The following is a 20,488-nucleotide window of genomic DNA, read 5'->3' on the forward strand; positions in this document are numbered from 1 at the left end:
ATCTTACCTATTAGACTCTATCCAAGTATGACAGTGATGCCTGTGAAGAGGTGAGGAAGAGGTCAGACTATTTAGTTGAAGAGAGACCTTTTATGTGATATTGCCAGAAGATTCCTTGCCTCCCTGGCCTGGCACTTCCTATGAGGGTTTTCAGAATCCTTTCTTAACAGGGATTTCTACAGGACAGTAATGGGTCCTTGAGATAATAAAATAACCCTTACACACACAGGTAAGCAGAGAAAGGTAGGAAGGTTACAGGTAACAGGAGGCAAATTTGGAAGAAGAAAGGAGAAGGGAATCATAAACACCTTCTTCTGTCCCTGACAGAGAGAGGTGGTGGTCTCTTTATCCTGGCAGCATGAGGTGCCCATGACACTTACAGATTGCCCATCTGTAGTGGGCAATCAGCACTCATGTCCATTCCTCCCTGAACTCAATAGGAGTTTACTACATGCCAAGATGGGGGCTGGGGGGAGAAAGCAGTTGAAATGGTCTTTGCTATAGTGTTCATTAGCAATCTTTGTTCTTACTGCTCTTAGAAGCAGAATATTTCCCTTCATTTCAAACTCCAAAGGACTGTCATTTTTCTCTTGGATCTTTTGATCTTTAATTTAGTTCAGGTTTTTATAATTCCATGTGTACAAAATGAAGCTTTGTACTCTGTAGTACCTTGGCACTGTCCGTCTTGACTTCAAGTTGGTAACACTGTGCAGAAATAGCTCTGTAAGCTGAGGTTATCACCCTCTCTTTTAATTTACAGCTCCCTGGTAGGTAGAAAGAGCACTGGCTTCATAGTCAGAGGGCCTGGATTCAAACTCTACCTTCAATGGTTACAGGACCACATGTTTAGAGATGGAAGGACCCTTAGAGACCATCGAGTTCAACTGGATTTTCCTCATTTAACAGATGAGAAAACTGAGGCTGAGAGGTTAAAGTGACCTATGTAGAGTCACATAGTGACTGAGCAGGATTTAAACTCAGGTCTTCCTGCCTAGTTGTCCTACAATCTCTCTACTACCCTGCCTTGATGTCTTACTTATGTGACCTTTGGTAACTCATTTAAATTCCCTTAGCTCTAAAATGAGGGAGTTGGGTATATCAGATGACCTCTGAGGCCCTTCTTGTTCTAGAGCTAAGATTCCCATATTTTACATAATACTTTTCCCCCAATACGCTCTACTCTGGCAATATCTGATTCAGGAATCAAGGGATGGAGGTTCTCTCCCTGGCTCTGTCATGAGCTGGTTATGGGACCTTAAACACATGACATCATTTCTCTGGGTGTTACTTACTCTAGCTGTAAAGTGAGTGGGTGGTAGGGAGTAAGGTCAGACCTGATTTTTTATGACTATCAATTTAGCAGGTGGGCAGACTATCAATTCATAACATTTAGTAAGTGCCTACTATATGCCAGGCACTGTACTAAATGTTGGTGGATTGGAGAAGGGGGAGACTGGAGACAGTGAGAACAGCTGGGAGATGATGGCCTTGGAAGGAGGTGATCACAGAACATTAGAGTTCTCCCATGGCCTCCTTTCTTTTCTCTTCCTCTTGTTGGTATCATCATCACCATCGCTGTCATTATAACGACTAGCATTTGTATAGCACTTGAAGGCTTACAAAGCGCTTTATGAATATTATCCCATTTTATCCGAGGAGGTGGGTGCTATCATTACTCCCACTTTATAGATGAGAAAACTGAGTCTAGGAGAAATTAAGTGACTTGTCCAGGGTCACATAGCCAGGAGGTGTTTGAGGCTGGATTTGAACTCAGATCTTCCTAACTCCACTGGGTCACATAGCTACCTTTAGAACCGATTTCATAATTTCCAATGGGATGAACTAGAAGAGACTTTAAAGCAGGGATTCTCAAACACTTTTTATGTCAAGGAACCCCAGGTGGTCTGATGAAGCCTAGGGATTTCTCAGAATAAACATTTTAAATGAAGAAATTTAGAGACATAGGACTACAGAGGAAAGCAATTATCCTATTGAAGTACAATTATTAAAATATATTTTAAAAATGAATTCATGGATTCCAGGTTAAGAAGCTCTGCCTTTGAAGTCTTCAAGTCCAACCCCATCATTTTATAGGTGATAAAACTTGCTAAATACTTGATTTAGGCTAGAGGCTGCAAAGAGAGGAAATTAGATGGAAGCAAGAGATGCTTAAGGTGCGATCATTTCTTGGGGACTTATTGGATACAGGGGTTAAGAGAGAATCAAGAGGGGAAGCTAGATGGTGCAGTGGTAAACCACCGGCCCTGGATTCAGGAGTACCTGAGTTCAAATCCGGTCTCAGACACTTGACACTTACTAGCTGTGTGACCATGGGCAAGTCACTTAACCCTCATTGCCCTGCAAAAAAACCAAACCAAACCAAAACAAAACAAAAAAGAGAGAATCAAGAATGACTCTAAGAGGGCAACCTCAGGTGATGGGAATGATGATGGTTCTGCCACTGACATAAAGGCAAAAAAATTGGAAGGGGGTGTCAACACTAAAGCCTGTATCTTTGCCAACATGCAATATTCATGCCTTCTCATATATTGCAGTCCTACTTGACCAATTAAATGAAGAAGTAATTCTTTCAGTGTAGGTATTGCCTGGCTTTCACCCCCACCACTCAACTTAAACTGCTCTGCTCTTTTCAGGGTTACCAAATATGTCTTTAAAACTGAGACTGAGAGGACACAAATTACTTGCCCAAAGTCAACATGGCTAGCCAGTGTCTGAAGTAGGATTTGAATTCAGGTTTTCCAGACTCCAAGTTCAGCACTCTAACCACTTCACCATATAATGGAAAAACTTCCTGAAAGTTAGACCTGTGTAGAAGTGGAATGAGATCCTTCAGGAAGTCACAGGTTTCCCTCATTTCAGGTCTTCAAAGGCTAGAAAACTCCTTGTGGTGTGTGTGTGTATAAACACATAATACACACATACATATGTACATACACACGTACTCATATATGTGTGTTATATATGTATGTGTATGTGTGACATGTGTGCATGTGTATGATGTGTATGTGGTATATGTATGTGTTTATATATATATATATATATATATATATAAACAGAATTCTATTTCAGTTGTGACTTGAACTTGTTTAGTCATTCAACATTAAACAAGTATTTATTAAGGGCATGCTATGTGTTAGGCACTGAGGACAACGATGAAAACAAAAATTGTCCTTTCTCTTGAAGATCTGATATTCTACTGGATGGAAATGGCAGGTAAGAGAAGCAAAAGCAAATATAAGCACAAAGTAATCTACAGAGTGATCAGGGAAGGCCTCAAGGAAGAGGTGGCCCCTGAGTTGAGCCCTGAAGGAAGTGTGATGGGTGAGATGGTGGCTGAGTGGGCCAATTTAGTTTATTTGTAAAATGTATGAGAGGGAGTCATGTAGCTTTACCCTAGAAAAGCAGGTAGTAGACAGAGGATTTAAATGCTCAACAGAGGAGCTTGTTTTGAATCCCATAGAGAGTTTGTTGATTGATTAAATAACTGAGGCTGGAAAGATAGGTTGGGATTAGATTATGGAGGATCTTAAATGCCAATCCAAAGAGTATTCCAAGTAATATCAAATCATTCCAAAATATACTGTATTTTATATAATAGGTAATAGGGAGCCACAGAAGGTTTTTGAAGTGGGAAATTAAATAATTGCTCATCCATACCTGCCTGAAAGCAGAAGACTGGACTACATGGTATTTGAAGAATTCCCTTCAGCCTGTAATTCTATGATGTTCTTTTGGCAGAATAAGACCCTCTAAAAACGTTACTACTGCAACAGGTTACACTAACTGCTCTACTTCTAGGACTTATTTATTTAAAATAACAACAACAACAAAAACTGCAGGAAAAAAAAAAACCCTGTTTGCAGGCTCTCGCTACTCAATAGATTTACTGTGTCTCTAACAGTTTGAACCTCCAAGATGGGAATAGGTTTTGAAAAGTGCTGTACCGAATAACCTCCCTCATTCACTAGTTCTCACCTCCTTAATAATCCACAAACTCAATACTTCTCACAGAAAACCCAGCAGTCTCACCCCACTTCTCAACAAAGATTTCATAGCCAAGAGCTGTAATGAGGTCTCATGCTACTCCTGCTCCCATAATGTTTGCCAAATATGTTATGGTATCTCTGCTGAAGGATTCATGTCAACAGTTTGTGAGTCTCTGCACACACTGACTGGGGTTGAGAAGGGAAGGATGGGCCAGTAGGGTTTGTTAAAGACATCCTCCATCACACAAAGCATCCTTCTTTGTGTCTCCCCAGCTTAAGCATGGATTGTCTCGTAATTAGTGTTTTCTAAATGAGTCTACATATACACAAAAAGTCATTATAATTCAAATTCATAGTATCAGATCTAACCTAAATAATCTGATAAAATCTAATAAATCTAATATAAAGAAATGCCAGGCCCAAAGTAAATATATATAAATATAAAAATATATGTGCATATGTATATGCATATACATGTATATGTATGCTTATGGGCATATTTATGTGTATGCTCATATATACATACATACACACACAAATACAGTTTCAGAGGATTTGATGCTATACATGTGGTGTGTGTGTGTGTGTGTGTGTGTGTGTATGGGTGTATGGGTGTATGAAGGAATGTGTGAGGGCAAATGGGTAAGGGGGTGGGGATAATGATGATACATAGGGAGGAAATATAGCTCTTTTACTTTGGTGATAGATTATATGCTTCTTAAGGGCAGGAACTGTTTCTATTTATCTTTTCATCTGTAAGCAAACATTTAAAAATTTTTGTTGATTGATGGGCACAAGCATTGTCAGTATTGTTTGTTATACATTTCATCTTCCTTTCAGAAGGCCATGCCCCCAGAGACACAATTTCCAAGTTACAAGGGAACTTCATGGCTATCTATTTTATCTATGTTCAAAAGCTGCCCTCTCTCCCACTATATGCAATAAGTGGTTGTCCAGGCTCTCCTTGGAGATCTCCAGAGAGAGAGATGCCCTGCTGCCTTCTGTTTTAGCCTGTTTTACTTTTGAATTGATTTAATGGTTAAGAAGACTTCTTTACACTTAGCCTAAATATGCTTCTTTGCAATTTCCACCTGCTACTCCTACTTCTGCCCACCATGGCAGAACAGGACAAGACTAACCTCTCTTTCACTGTCATCCTTTCAAATACTTGGACAGCTCTCACAATCCCCATAAGTCTTCTCTTCTCCAAAGTATGCATCCCCAATTCCTTCAACTAATTCTCATAAGACATGAACTCATTAAGAATCAGAACCGGGGCAGCTAGATGATGCAATGGATAGAGCACCGGCCCTGGAGTCAGGAGTACCTGAGTTCAAATCTGGCCTCAGACACTTAACACCTACTAGCTGTGCGACCCTGGGCAAGTCACTTAACCCCAATTGCCTCACTTAAAAAGAAAAAAAGAATCAGAACCATCCTGGTTGTTGTCATCATCATCATTATAATCTCAGTGAGAGTTTACATGGTGCTTTAAAATTTGAAAAGTCGTTTACAAATATTATTTCATTTTATCATTATAACAACCTTAGAAGGTAGATATTAGGGTTTCTATTTTACAGATGAGGGCACTGAGACTGGGGGAAGTTAAATGACCAGAGCAACACAGCTAGTAAGTATAGGAGGACCTATCTGATCTTCAGTGGTCCTGGTCCTAACTCCATCACCACCTGTCTGTCCTCGGGACATTCTCCAGCTTATCGATGCTCTGCAAATGTAGCTCAGAACTGAATTTCGTGTGCTGCATGTGGTCTGACCGGAGCAGGGTATATAGGGACTACCACCTCCTTATTCCTGGAAGCTCTGTCCAAGCCATACCCGATGGAGAACCCCCTCTGTCTTCTCTTTGTGAATGGTCCTTCAGCCTTTGTTAGAAGACTCGAAGTGAGGGACGGACCCACAACCTTCCAAGGCAGCCCATTCCACTGTCAGGTAGCTTGAGAATTTAGGAAATTTTCTTCATATCGAGCTAATAATAACAGTTGCTATGGAGCCCCTTTGAGAAACCATCATCCTCCTTAATCATTTGAATACCAGAAAGTCAGTGCCTTTCTTAAGATATAAGTGGGATCTCCTTAAAAACAATATATGAGACTCTAGGCTTACCAAAAACCAAAGTCAGGTGGTGATTATTTGCATGATAAAAATAAGGGTAGAAGGGGGAAGCTAGGTGGCGCAGTGGATAAAGTACCAGCCCTGGATTCAGGAGGACCTGAGTTCAAATCTGGCCTCAGACACTTGACACTAGCTGTGTGACCCTGGGAAAGTCACTTAACCCCCACCGCCCTGCAAAAACAACAACAACAACAACAACAAACCAAACAAGCAAAAATAGGGGTAGCTAGGTGGCACAATGGCCCTGGATTCAGGAGGACCTGAGTTCATATCTGGCCTCAGACACTTGACACTTACTAGCTGTGTGACCCTGGGCAAGTCACTTAACCCTCATTGCCCTGCCAAACAACAACAACAAGAATAAAAATATTCTTTGCTTTCTTACAAGAACATATACTGGGGGGGGTGTCTCTTTAAATTACTTTAAGCACTGGATACTTAACCAAGAAATAGGATGTTAGAGCCAGAAGAAGCCTTTGTGATTATTTGGTCTAGTCCCCTTTTAGAATATTAGTTTCCTGAAAGGACAGTTGTTGCTGCTGTTGCTGTTATAGATTGTCTTTGTATTCCCTTGTACCTAGGGCAGTGTCTGGCACACACTAGAGATTTAATATTATGTTACTAGATATAATAATTGGTTGTTAATTTATTAATTTCATAGTCAAGATAACTGAAACCCAAGGACGGAAGATGCCTTCCTATTTGGAGTCAGAAGACCTTGATTCAAATCCCAGCTCTACTACTTAGAATATTAGTTGTTTTCCTTAGGCAAGTCACTTCTGTTCTCTGTGTCTCAGCTTTGCCATTTGTAAAATCAGGGAGCTGGGCTAAATGGCACCTCAGTTGCCTAATCTGTCACCCTTTCAATTCTTTGTTCCATGTCGCATAGTCAGCAGCAGACCCTGGTTAATGGAGATATATGTAAAACTTAAATGTAAGAAATTAACGAGCCATTAAAAAACCAGTCAGAAGTTAGGATAAAGCATCTCTAAAACAGTGATGTGCAATAGCTTTATGTAAGTTACATTATGTAAACCTGGATGCAGATGTGTAGTAAAGACAGCTGTATTTAGTACAAAAAAGGACCATAGACTGCCTAAGACCCAAATCTTTATTTTACTATTAAAGGCCCAGAGACATGGAGAGCCTTCCTGAGGACACACAGCTAGTCACAGGCAGAGCTGCACCAGACCCAGTGCCCTTTTTCTGTGCTATCATCTGTGCTAAGAATTGGCACCATAGTGTACCTGCAGCAGCAAATTGTCAGGAAAATATAAGGCATTGTGGGCACTGGCTGCAGAAGGGACCTGCATTTGAGTTCTGGCACTGCTGGCTAAGTAGCTGGCTGTGTGATGTTCAGTCCAGTATTATAAGCTGGTACTTACGGTACTAGCTATGTGATCATGGCCAAGGCACATCATCCCTCTAGGTCTAAAGTAAAGGGATTTGACTAGATAAATCCACATTGCCTTTTATGAGGCAGCTGGTGAATAAAATGTTGTGTCTAGAGACAGGAAGACCTGAGTTCAAACCCAACCCGAGACACTCACTAGCTGTGTGAGTCTTGGCAAGTCACTTCCCCTCTGCCTGCCTCAGTCTCCTTACTTGTAAAATAAGGAAAAATAACAGCACCTACCTGGCAGGACTGTTGTGAGGATCAAATGAAATAATAATTGTAAGATACTTGGCATAGAGTAAGTGCTTAATAAATGCTTATTCGCTTCCTCCCTTTTTGCTTCAGAGATGTAACCCCATGGATGACTTGCCTCTTGACTACCAGGCACTGTGTTAGGCACTGGGGAAACAAAGGCAAAAAGGAGATAGTCTGCTTTCATGGAGCTTGCATTCTATGTGTATAGATAATTAAATGCAAAATGAGTGCAAAGAAATTAGTGGGTAGGAGCATGAACAATTAAAAGAACCAGGAGAAGGGGGCAGCTAGGTGGTGCAGTGGGTAAAAGACTGGCCTTGGATTCAGGAGGACCTGAGTTCAAATCTGGCCTCAGACATTTGACACTTACTAGCTGTGTGACCTTGGGCAAGTCACTTAACCCTCATTGCCCTACAAAAATTTTTTTAAAAGAGAGAACCAGGAGAGATCTCTTGTAGGAGGAAGCACTTGAGCTGAACCTTAAAGGGAGATATGAGTTCCAAATCAGTTAGAAGAAGAAAGGCATTACAGGAATGAGCAACAGCCTAGGCAAAAGCATGGAGATGGGATATGGAATGTCTTATATAGAGAAGAGCAAATAGGTGATTTGGGCCAGAATATAGTGTAAGAGGGACACTGATGTGCTAGAAGAGACAGGCTACAGCCAAGCTGGGAAGGGGTTTAGATGGCAAAGCAAGGAGTTTGTATGTTATCCTAGAGGCAATGGGAAGCCAGATTCTTTGAACATAGGAGTAAAATGGAAAGACTTAGCTCTTAGGAATTACAACTCAGAAGTTGTGTGGAGGATGGATTGGAGGCAGAGGGGAGGCTGGAAGTGTAAAAATCAATGAGGAGGCTATTGTAGTGGTTCAAGTAAGAGGTCATGAGGGCTTGAGCCAAAGCATTGGTTGTGTGAGTGGAAAAAAGGGAGAGATGGGATACCTGTTGTGGAGATGGAAACAATGAGACATTACAAATGGCTAGATGTGAGGGTTGGGTGAGGATGAAGGAATGACTGAGGATGGTTGAGAGATGGCAAACCTAGGTGCCTGGGAGGATATTGTTACCCTCAACAGGAATAGGGAAATTGATAGGAGGGGCAAAAAATAGATGGAAGGAGAAAGGCTATGAGATCTCTGACAAGTTTGAGATTGGGATATCCATCGAGTAGTTAGGGATGTAAGATTGGAACTGGGTGGAGAGATGAGAGCTGGGCATGTTGATCTGGGATCCATTTACAAAGAAATGATAATTGAGCCAATAGGAACTGAAAAAAAATCACCAGAGAGTAAATGGAGAGAAAGAGTAAATAAAAGCCCTGGGGAATAGCCCCACATAGGGGACAGGATATGGATAATAACCCTGCAAGGAGATATCTCCATGTATAGAATGAAGATAATCTTTGTGCCATCTCCCTTATGAATAAAGCATTTTCACAAATTCTGTGCCCTCTATAATATGAATCATTGTCTTCATCTAACCTCTCAGTCTCAGGTGCCTTATGGGTAAAATGAGGATAATAATAGCCCTATCTCACAGTGTCGTTGTGAGGATCAAATGAAGTAATATATGTAAAGTGCTTGATAAATCTTAAAGTATTATAAATGACTATCATTATTATTTTCTCCTAGTAGGGAAAAGCCCTCCACTGATATAGATGGACAACTCATGAGCTAGAATTTGCCTTCTCATTCTTCAACTACATAATCTAAGTTTCACATGTTTCCTCCACAGGCCCCATTTTCCAGTCCATTACTCATATCCTTGAGAGTTTCTGAAGCTCAGAAAGCTGTCCACACCTCTTAATTGTGGTACCTCAACATGAACTTGTGTCCTATTAATGATGTAATCAGTGGGGAAAATGTTATCACATGCTATTTGAATAATAGGATAGAAGAGTCAATTTTAATTAAATATTTGCATTTCATGTTCCAGTGTTGTAAATCTCCAGATTTTGTGAAGTTGAGAACTTGGGTGTGCTTTTTAGAAGATTAATTATTGTTTGATTCTCTTCTCATGGACTCCATTTGGGAAATGGAGTCTATCTTGTTTGGTTAGTTAGAGGATTTAACCAAAATCTTCAATGGGTGTTGTACGGTAACTTCTTTTTCTGATGGACATAGGGGCTCTATGCTAGGACACTCTCGTGTGAGTTTTACCAACCAATATCTTCTAATTGATATACTTGTCATCTGTGTGAGGCCACTTCACAACATCATGCCACAAACAGTTATTCTTGGAGCAGTGGTGTATGTACTGTGGAAAATGTGTGCACGAGGGCAAAATGGAATAGACGATTGCTTTTGGGGCCTGTGGAGATTAGTACATCATTGCATCCTAACAAAGTGCTAATTGCTCCTTTTGACCATGGGCCCAGTTTACAAAGCTTTTGCACAAATGTGCTCAGTGCACTAAATTACCAAACTCACACTGCATTATTTCTCAGTACAGCTTGCAAATTCTTGCAGGACAGTATGTATTAGCATTAATTAAAGGCAAAAAAAGATAGAGATACTCGCTTGCAATTTAGAAAGAACAGCCTAGTGCTAATTACTCATGTTACAAATGTTGCACTTGTTCTGGGATGATATGAAGGAAAGCAAACGACATCTACTGTGGAGGCTCACATTGGGGAAATGCAATTTTAGATTGGTATTTGACCCCAACTTTGGTGTTTTGTAGCTACCTGCATAAATGGTGCAAGGGGCCTTAGAAGTCATCTAGTCTTGTGAAACTCCATGAAGCCCAGGGAGGAAAAGTAACTTACCCAAGATTTATATAAGCAATAAGTAGCAGAATTTGGGTTTGAGCCCAGATCTTCAAATCAGTAATAATTTATTAAGACCCTACTATGTTCTAGGTACTGTGCTAGGTGCTGTGGAGATAAAGGCAAAAATGAAACAATCCCTGCCCTCAAGTTGCTTATATTCTGTTGAGGGAGGGGAGAACATAAGTATAAGTATACAAAATAGTTTTGAAGGCTATCAGAAGACATTGACTACCACTGGCTATGGAGGGGGCTCAGGAAAGGCCAGGGGGAGGCAGACCTTGTGCTGAGTCTTGAAGTGAGATGGGGGGAGAGGGAAAAAGCATTCCCAAAAAATATGAAAGAAGGTGGTCTAGTAGTACCAGATCTCAAACTGTATTATAAAGCAGTAATTATCAAAACAATATGGTACTGGTTCAGAAACAGAGGTTGATCAGTGGAATAGAAAAGGTACAAATTATGCTATAGTAAATGACTATAGTAATCTAGTATATGAAACGATACTAAGCCTTTGGAACAAAAGCTCATTATTTGACAAAAACTATAGGGAAAACTGGAAAACAGTGTGGCAGAAACTAGGTATGCATCAACATCTCACACCGTATACTAAAATAAGGTCAAAATGAGTACATGATTTATACATAAATGGTGATACCATAAGCAAATTAAGAGAGCATGGAATAGTTTATCTGTCAGATTTATGGGCAGAAGAAGAATTTAGGACTAAAGAAGGTATAGAGAGCAATACAAAATATAAAATAGAGAATTTTGATTATATAAAATTTAATAATGATAGATCAGAGAAATGAAAATTAAAACAACTCTGAGGTATCACTTCATACCTATCAGAGTGGCAAATATAACAACAAAGGAAAATATTGGATGTTGGAGGGGATGTGGGGAAGTTGGGATGCTAATCCACTGTTGGTGGAGTTGTGAAAAGAGCCAACCATTCTGGAAAGCAATTTGGAACTATGCCCAAAGGGCTATAGAACTGTGCATGCCTTTTGATCCAGCAATACCACCACAAGGTTTATATCCCAAAGATATCCCCCAAAAGAGAAAAAGACCTATTTGTACAAAAATATTCATAGCAGCTCTTTTTGTAGTGGCTAAGAATCGGAATTCAAAGGAATGCCCATCAATTGGGGAATGGCCAAACAAGCTGTGGTATACGATGATGATGGAATATTATTGTGCTATAAGAAATCACAAGTACATCTTTGAGAGAGAAAATAGACAACATCAACTCCCACTTCAAGTTGCTGAAGAAAGGAATAATACTGTGGAAAAAGTACTATGAGAGAACCTACCAACTCGATCATGTCTCTATCCCTAGTTTACTACATTGGAGTTTTTAGGTAATTTCCCTTTAGGGCGAGATCTAGTACTCTTTGTTTTCATTGAGCTGAGTAGCCTCACTCCCAATAAAGGAGTCTTTCATTCTATCATTTCTGGTTTATATTCTTCTTTAACTGCATTCTCTTTCATTTGTTTTGCTATCAACTTGTAAAAAATGGATTTGTTCCCATCAAAAAATAAATGAATTGATTAAACAGCAATAATAAATCAGGATCAAATGAGACTTTGTATGTAAAGTGTTTTGTAAATCTTAAAGCACCATATAAGTCAGTTGCTATTATAATAATTGTTATTACTAAATAGCCCTCAAGGGTGCTAGGGGGAACACTTAAAAAGGACCTATTTATCAATGAATAATTATTTGAGCACTAATAAAACAGTCAAAACAAAACAAAACAAAAAAGAAATGACAAGCAAGATGGTTTCAAATGGCCTGGAAAGACTTGTATGATCTGATGTATAGTGAAATAAGCAGAAACAAGAGAACATTGTGCACAGAAACAGCAATATTGTACAATAATCATCTGTGAATTATTTAACTATTCTCAGCAATACAATGATCCAAGACAATCCCAAAGGACTAATGATGAAGCACACTATCCACAGGCTGAAGCATTCTATTTTTCACTTTCTTTCATTTTTTTCTTTTATTCAAGTTTTCTCGTACAAAATGATTACTATGGTAATGTTTTACATAATGTATAACCTATGTCTGATTGCTTACTGCCTCAGGGAGGGAAGGAAGGGTAGAATTTGGGACTCAAGACTTTAAATTAAATTTATTATTATTTTTTTTTTAAAGAAAAGACATACCAAGTCTGGCTTTCTACACTTCACTATACTTGCTCTCAAACCTGGTGGTAACAATTTTAAAGATTTTTTATTTTGCAGGACAATGGGGGTTAAGTGGCTTGCCAAGGGTCACACAGATAGTAAATATCTGTGTCAAGTGTCTGAGGCCAGATTTGAACTTAGGTATTCCTGAATCCAGGGCCAGTGTTTTATCCACTGCGCCACCTAGCTGCCCCTTAAAGATTATTTTTACAGACAATTTTACATAAAATTTATCATAGCAGCTCTGCCAGTGAATCTGTCAATTAGCTAATGACCTGAGCTTCACTGATCAAAAACCTTACCACTTTTCTCTCTACAATTAGGTTTACATTTTAGATAGATTTTTACATAAAATTATACTTCTTTTCTTGACAATATTGTTATTATTTTTTCAATGATGCTCTGGCTTCTGCTCACTTCGCTGCATTAGTTCATGCAAGTCTTCCCAGATTCTATACAATCTCTTCTGTTGCATTCAGGTACAATAGCTTGTATAATCATTTCCCAGTTAGTGGGCACCCCCTTGGTTTCCTGTTCTTTGTTATAACATAAAACCTTGATAATAGCTATCCATATTATCAGACATGGAAAGTGATCAGTCAGTCAGTCGACATTCAACAATTATTTACTACTCCATCTCCTGACCTTGTCCCCCATGCCTGGAATTTTCTCCTTCCTCATCTCTCCATCTGAGATTCCCTGGATTCCTTAAAGTCCCAGCTAAAATCATATCTTCCATAAGAAGTATCTCCCAATTCCTCTTAATGCTAGTGCTGTCCCTCTATCTAGTTTATCATATGGATATGGATAGAGATAGAGATAGAGATAAGGATATGGATGGAGATGGAGATAGAGATAGATGATACAGCTATCAATAGGAGTGTATCTTGTTTCTTCATGGGGATGTACATGTTTTCTCCCCACTATACCCTGAACTCCTTGAGAACAGTAGCTGACTTGTGTTTTTGTTTGTACCCCCAGAGCTTAGCACAGTACATGCTATGTAGTTGGTCCTTAATAAAGGTTGTTGGCTGACTATGTAAATGTCTGATGATAATTCCCACTATGATGAGTGGGAACACATAGAAAGGCAGAAATATGTTCTGCAATCTCATGGAGCTCATATTCTAATGGGGGTGACAACATATAAACAACTAGGTCTATATAGGACATATAGAGTAGAAAAGAGGTCATCTCAGAGGGAAATCACAAGCCTGGGAAAGCCTTCCTGCAGAAGGTCAGATTTAAGCTGAATATCGAAGGAAACCAGGGAAGTCCATAGGTGGAGGGAGGCAGGAGAATATTCCAGGCATAGGGGTTTGTGTGCTATGTGGGGCTCCTCTCCGTGTGGGTGACAAAGGAATGGGATTGGGCAACGGAGCATTGTGGATGAGTAATGGCAAGAAGACCAGTGCTACCAGACAGCAGGTCTTTGGAAACAGCAGCTCATTCCAAACATCCTCATGAATGATGGTCTTGATGCTCCAAGTGAAATATTCATTCCCTAGGATACCAAGAAAGGATTCTTTACTCAGTGGTGAGTGAGAACGTGCAAGCGTTAATGAATCTCTAAGACAAGCAGCTTATTCTAGTCCAGCAATGAGGAAACTGAGGTAAAATACTTTGATGAGGTTCACATTGAGATGGGCCAAGATGTAAAATAAAGCAAATGATTTTAAAATGCTTTAAGTATCTTCAATTTTTTGATGTAGTTATTCTCTCTATATCTTCATGAATGCTGATCATATCTCCTTCACAAATTTGTCTATAGTCTTAGAGACTTTCTGGAGCTTAAAAAAGGCATCTCCCTGTAGACAAGTGAGGCTGATCTTCAGACAAGAGACCTGCTTTCCACACTAGGTGTTAGACAACTCCCCAGCTCAGTGCACAGCACCTGGCACATAGTAGGCATTTTCCAAATGTTTATTGACTGACTGCCTTAGTAACTCAATTAAACCCAACATCACTCCCATGCCATGAAGAAACATCATCAAAAGACCTTTAAAACCATACCAAGGTAGGGCAGCTAGGTGGCGCAGTGGATAGAGCACTGGCCCTGGATTCAGGAGGACCCGAGTTCAAACTCAGCCTCAGACACTTGACACTTAACTAGCTGTGTGACCCTGGGCAAGTCACTTAACCCTCATTGCCCTGCAAAAAAAACAAAAACAAAAACAAAAACAAAACCATACCGAGGCTTAGGGTCTGAATGAGTGTTTACCCTCCAAAATAGGCACTTTGTGGGGACGGACACTCATTCCAATGAGGCCACCAATCACAAAGCATATTTAGATTTCCTCCATTTAGGATAGCCTTTGTAGACTATCACATTTTCTTTTTCATAGCCTCCATGTTACCACACACTCACCCTTTGAAGATTGATTAAAGGCAATGGAAAAAAGCATCCTCCAATATTTAGGCCATACCTTGGAACAAATTACTGTCTACATGAACCCAATACTCTCAGAGTGATGTGGGTTCTTTATTTAGTTATTTGAGGACAAACTCATTAAACATAATCACCACAGTGACAACAATATCTCACATTTGTAATGTTGTTGGTTAGTCATTTTCAGACATATCTGACTCTTTGTGACCACTTTAGGGGTTTTCTTGGTAAAGATATTGGGGCGGTTTGCCATTTCCTTCTCCATTGGACTAAGGCAAACAGAGATTAAGCCCAGGGTCACACAGCTAGTTTCTGAGGCTAGATTTGAACTCATGTCTTACTGACTCTAGGCTCACTGAGCCACTCGGCTGCCTCCTAGCCCTTCAGTTTCCAAGCCCTTTACTCTAATTCAACCCCAGCAACAACCTTGGGAGCATGTGAAGAAAGTATCGCTAATTCCCATATTATAAATGTACTGGTGGGAGGAACTCCTAGAATAAAAACTTCCTCTACAGACACAGAACAACAATCGTCATCCAAGAACTTTGCCTGGAGGAGAGGAGCTCAAGTAACTTTCCTTTGGTCAAACAACAAGCATCAGAGGCAGGACTAGAAACAGGTGCTTCTAAGACTCATCCACCCCCTATGCCATGCTGCCTCTTATTCATCATAAATGTCATATTTACTCTATGTTATACATGTTATGTAATATGCATCGTATATGATGTTATATAGTATGTATTACATGTTGCGTAATGTATATCCTGTTATATAACATACATTTTGTTATGTGTATTGTATGTCATATTGTGTGCACTGTGTGTTGTATAACATGTATTGTGTTAAAGGTGTTCTGTTGTTTAATATGTATTTTGTGTTACATTAAATGTATTATATGTTATATCATGTTGCATAATATGTATTGTATATGTTATTTAAAATACTGGGGGGACTAAGCTGGGTTTTCTAAAATAGTGCTACGTATAAATTAATAGCTATTGTACCACTTTTGGTGTAAGCATTTATTATTAATATCACATATTAATAAAGTATTGATTGTGTGTCTCCTTGACTTCCTCACTAGTCACAGGCATACAGGCCTAAACAATTACATATCCACTGTGGAGAGTAAAAGAAAGTCCTGGAAAGAAGAGAGCCAAGAGCCAAGAGACCTTAATGTGCCCAGGGATTTTATCTTCTTTTTTATAAAGGTGGGTCACTACACACTGATCCAAGCTAATTGGTTAGCATCATTCAGCTCCATTGATTGACATGACTTGGTGGGGTGGGGTGGGGTGGGGTATAGAGATCAAATTCCAATCATTCTAGGTAGGCTTCTTCCCCTAGTTAATCAGAGGGATCAATCTGCTTTCATTTTGTTAAACTGAAGGCTCATCCCAGACTAGTTTCTGGTGAGGGGGAGAGAATAGCTAACGCTAACACGTCTGGGTTTCTCCTAGAAATTCATTATTAATACTTATTTTCTCACATGTGTGATATGTATATATATATATATATATATTCTGTTACATAATATTGTATATTATGTTACACGGTACAGGTTATATAATATGTATTCCATGCTCTATGTAATATATTTATTATATCACACTAATTATAAATTATATAAATAACATCACATCTCATATCTACACATCTGTCTATGTGCATATAAAATAATTCCCCTATCTGCATGCATACACATATGTATTTTTGGATATTTATTATTTGGAGCTAAGAAGAAGGGCAAGGAATAAGTTATCTCCTTTGAGTAATAGGTATGAGGGAAGGATATGGAAATTCTCAACTGTCAGTGAATAGAAGGGGGATTTCTGCAGCATTTGGGGCTTCCTTTCTCTTTTTCTCTTTCTGGTTCAATTGTGGTTACAATCTCCGTGAGGTGACATCTTAGTGCTCTTAGTCACAGTACAGTGACTAATGCCAATCCCTGTGTGAACTTTGGGCTGGCTAGATATTAGATAACTTGAGAGTTGGCAGGAAGCCACCTGACTGCATCTTACTCCAGTCTTGGAGTGACTCAAAGATGGTCTTCCCCAAGCCCAGAAGGCTGTGATCATGAAGTGATTCAGTTGCTGCTCCTCACCTCCAGAGTCTTCACGAGGGCCCATTGGCTACTTGCTGGTGCTTGGTGAAGGTTTGAGAGCTTTAACAGCTTCCCTGCTGCTCTCAGGAAACAGAAGTCATTTTAGGTTAAATAAAGGTTCTCTTCAGTTGACCTTGGCATCTTACAAAATGCATGAGGCTATATTCCATTAATAGCCAACCGTTCTTTTGTATCTCGAGTCCATGGGAACAGGGATCTAGAGCTGGAAAGGATCATAGAGGGTATCTTGAACAACTCCATTTTACAGATGAGTAAACTGAGGCCCTTTGGTAAGGTCACACCGGCTTCTTTCTTTTTCTTCCTTTTCCTCTTTCCCCCAAACGCCTTTCCCTGCTTCCTTGCTGTCAGGCACCCAAATATCTCCTTTGTTGAAGCTGTTTGTGACATTCCTATTTTGAGGATTGTTATTGTATCAAGGCAACAAGATTCTTTTTATACTATTCAGCCTATTTGTGAGAGAAGGAATGAGGGGATGGCAGAGTTCCTTGGTCTCTTCTAGTGCCTTCCCTCTGTTTTATCTCCAGCCTATCCTGTTTATAGCTTCTTCGTACATGGTAGTTTGCATGTTGTCTCCCCTATTAGACTGTGAGTTCCCTGGGAGCAAGGACTGGGTTTTTCCTTTCTTTGTATCCCCAGGATTTAGCACGGTGCCTGACATAGCGTAAGTGCTTGTTGTGAAGAGGACCAATAACATCTTGGGGTGATGTCTCAACTTGCACGTGAATTGGATTGAAGTGAGGTAGAGTTGTGCAAAGTCACCAGTCTCACTCTCTCCTCCAGAGTCATGGAAATCTTGTGGCAGGACAAAAGTCAGGATGACTGGTGATACGACCTTGGCATCTTCATCGTCTGACCAAGTTCTAACCATTCCACAGTACCTGCTTCCGTGGACTTTGTAGCCATTGGAAATGAATAACTGACTGGTTGAGTGATCATAAGCCCACTGCCTTAACCCTGCCAGTGGCTATGGGGAAGGGAAGAGAAAGTGAGAACAGGTTGGAATAGGAAACTGCTTAGAGATCCCAGTGAAGGAAGGCCTATTGTCTTGGAAAGGGAAGGAGATCTTGGCATCCTCCATCTGCTCCTCTTAGAAGAAAAGTCTGAAGAGTCATCTGCTCCCGGGAGGGAAACGGGGCCTCGAGCATGCTAAAGTTCAGAGAGTCTCTTCATCCCCTCGATGAAGTAAAGATAACTTGTCTAGTGAGAAGGGCCTTTGCCCACCTGGGGGATGCAAGATCCACTGTGTTGGGAATTCCAATGCCTCGGTGGTGGATTTTTTTCCCCTGACAGCAATGTAGGGAAACATCTAAGATAGCCTCAGAATCTCTGACTTGGGAGGAACTCCAAAAGTCAGCTTGTCCACCCTTACCCTAACAGGAACCCCTTCTATAAAAACCTCAACACGTGGTCATCTAGTATTCAACTGAAGACCACTGGGGAGCTCACTACCTGCTAGACCAGCCTCTTCTACTACTTTTGGACAGCTCCCATCGCTATGTCCCTTCCTTGAGCCTCCTCCTACAGTCTCTAGTAGATCCCTGTGGGGCCAAGCAAGAGTTTTAACCCCTTTTCTCTATGGAAGCTCTTTGAGTTCCTGAAGAGAGCTAACTGCTCCAATCTTCTTTTTTTTCCAGATGAGCCCCCACCCCCCCAGTTCCTTCTAGCAATAGTCATATGGTGTGGTCTTGGAGGGGTCTGAAGCAGCTTCCTGCTTTTGCTTCCATTTGATTCATTTCTTCAAACATTTATTAATTTCCTACTTCATGCATAATGCTGTAATTATTATTACAGTACGTCAATGTTCATGAGTGTTCAGTTTTCATAGGTTTACAGAACATGATTGCTCATGAACTCTTTTTTTTTTTTTTTTTTGGTGAGGCAGTTGGGATTAAGTGACTTGCCCAGGGTCACACAGCTAGTAAGTGTCAAATGTCTGAGGCCAGATTTGAACTCAGGTCCTCCTGAATCCAGGGCCAGTGCTCTATCCACTGCGCCACCTAGCTGCCCCTTGCTCACGAACTCTTAAAACGTTGAGGGGCTCAGCGACTAGACTTGCCAAAGGATCACTCACCAATCAGTCAACAAATATTTATTAAGTATTTATGAGACAACTAGGTGGCAGAGTAGGTAGAGTGTTTGGCTCAGGTCAATCTAGCCCTGACCCCAAGAAAGTCACTTGACCTCCATCTTTCTTCAGTTTCTTCATCTGTAAAATGGATATAATAGCATCTATCTCCTGAGGTTGTCTTAAGAATAAAATGAGATAATATTTGTAAAGTGCTTTGAAAGCCTTAAAGTGCTATGTATATAAATGCTAGCCATTATTGTTGTTGTTTTGTTGTAATTTTCTTATTAATAGCATATTATATGTCAAATTCTATTGTTGTTGTTTGTCCTTTGTTCCTGAAGAGGACCACAACATCAGGGTGATGTCATGACTTGCACTGAATTGGATTTAAGTGAGGGAGGGCTATGCAAGGTCATTGATCTCACTCTCTCCTCCAGAACCATCTGGGTCCAGTGGCAAGATATACATCAGGAGGACTGGAGATGGCCCTGGATGTTTAAGGCAATTGCTGTTGTGACTTGTCCAGGGCCACACAGCTAGTGTCTGAAGTGAGACTTGAACTCAGGTCCTCTTGACTCCAGGGCCAGTGCTCTAGCCACTCTACCCATTTTCCTGCCCCACTATTCTGAGCTCTCAGGATACAAAGACCAAATTCAAATAGTCCTTACCATCAAGGAGCTTACATTCTAATGGGTCAAAGTACAGTGTGGACCCTTGGTGCAGACATGAATTCAAAACTGACCCAACCACTGGAGGTGGGAAGAAAGATGGTCTTATTACAATAAGCCTTTCAGATTTCTTCTATTTTCATAGTTTTTAGTCTAAGAAAATTTGGGTAATGGGGGCTTTGCTCCAGGGGCCCAAAATCCAAAGGTTGCTCATAGTACTTAGAGTCCTTCTGCATATAGAAACAATTGAGTTTACTGCTTAGCAAGAATAACTGGGCAAACGAGGAAGTAATCACTTTTTTCCAGTTGGCCACATGCCAAAAAAGCCCCTCTCCAGCCTGGTCCTATCAGATTCCTACCCTAAGTATTGTCCTTGATTCTCTTCCCAACACCTCCCCCAATGGATTTTGTCTTTAAAAGGTGATTTGAGGGAACCTTTCTTCTGCTTGCTTGAGGGATCAGAATTGTTAGTGACGCTTCTAAT

This window comes from Dromiciops gliroides, chromosome 5, assembly GCF_019393635.1.
Source record: "Dromiciops gliroides isolate mDroGli1 chromosome 5, mDroGli1.pri, whole genome shotgun sequence".
NCBI lineage: Eukaryota > Metazoa > Chordata > Mammalia > Microbiotheria > Microbiotheriidae > Dromiciops > Dromiciops gliroides.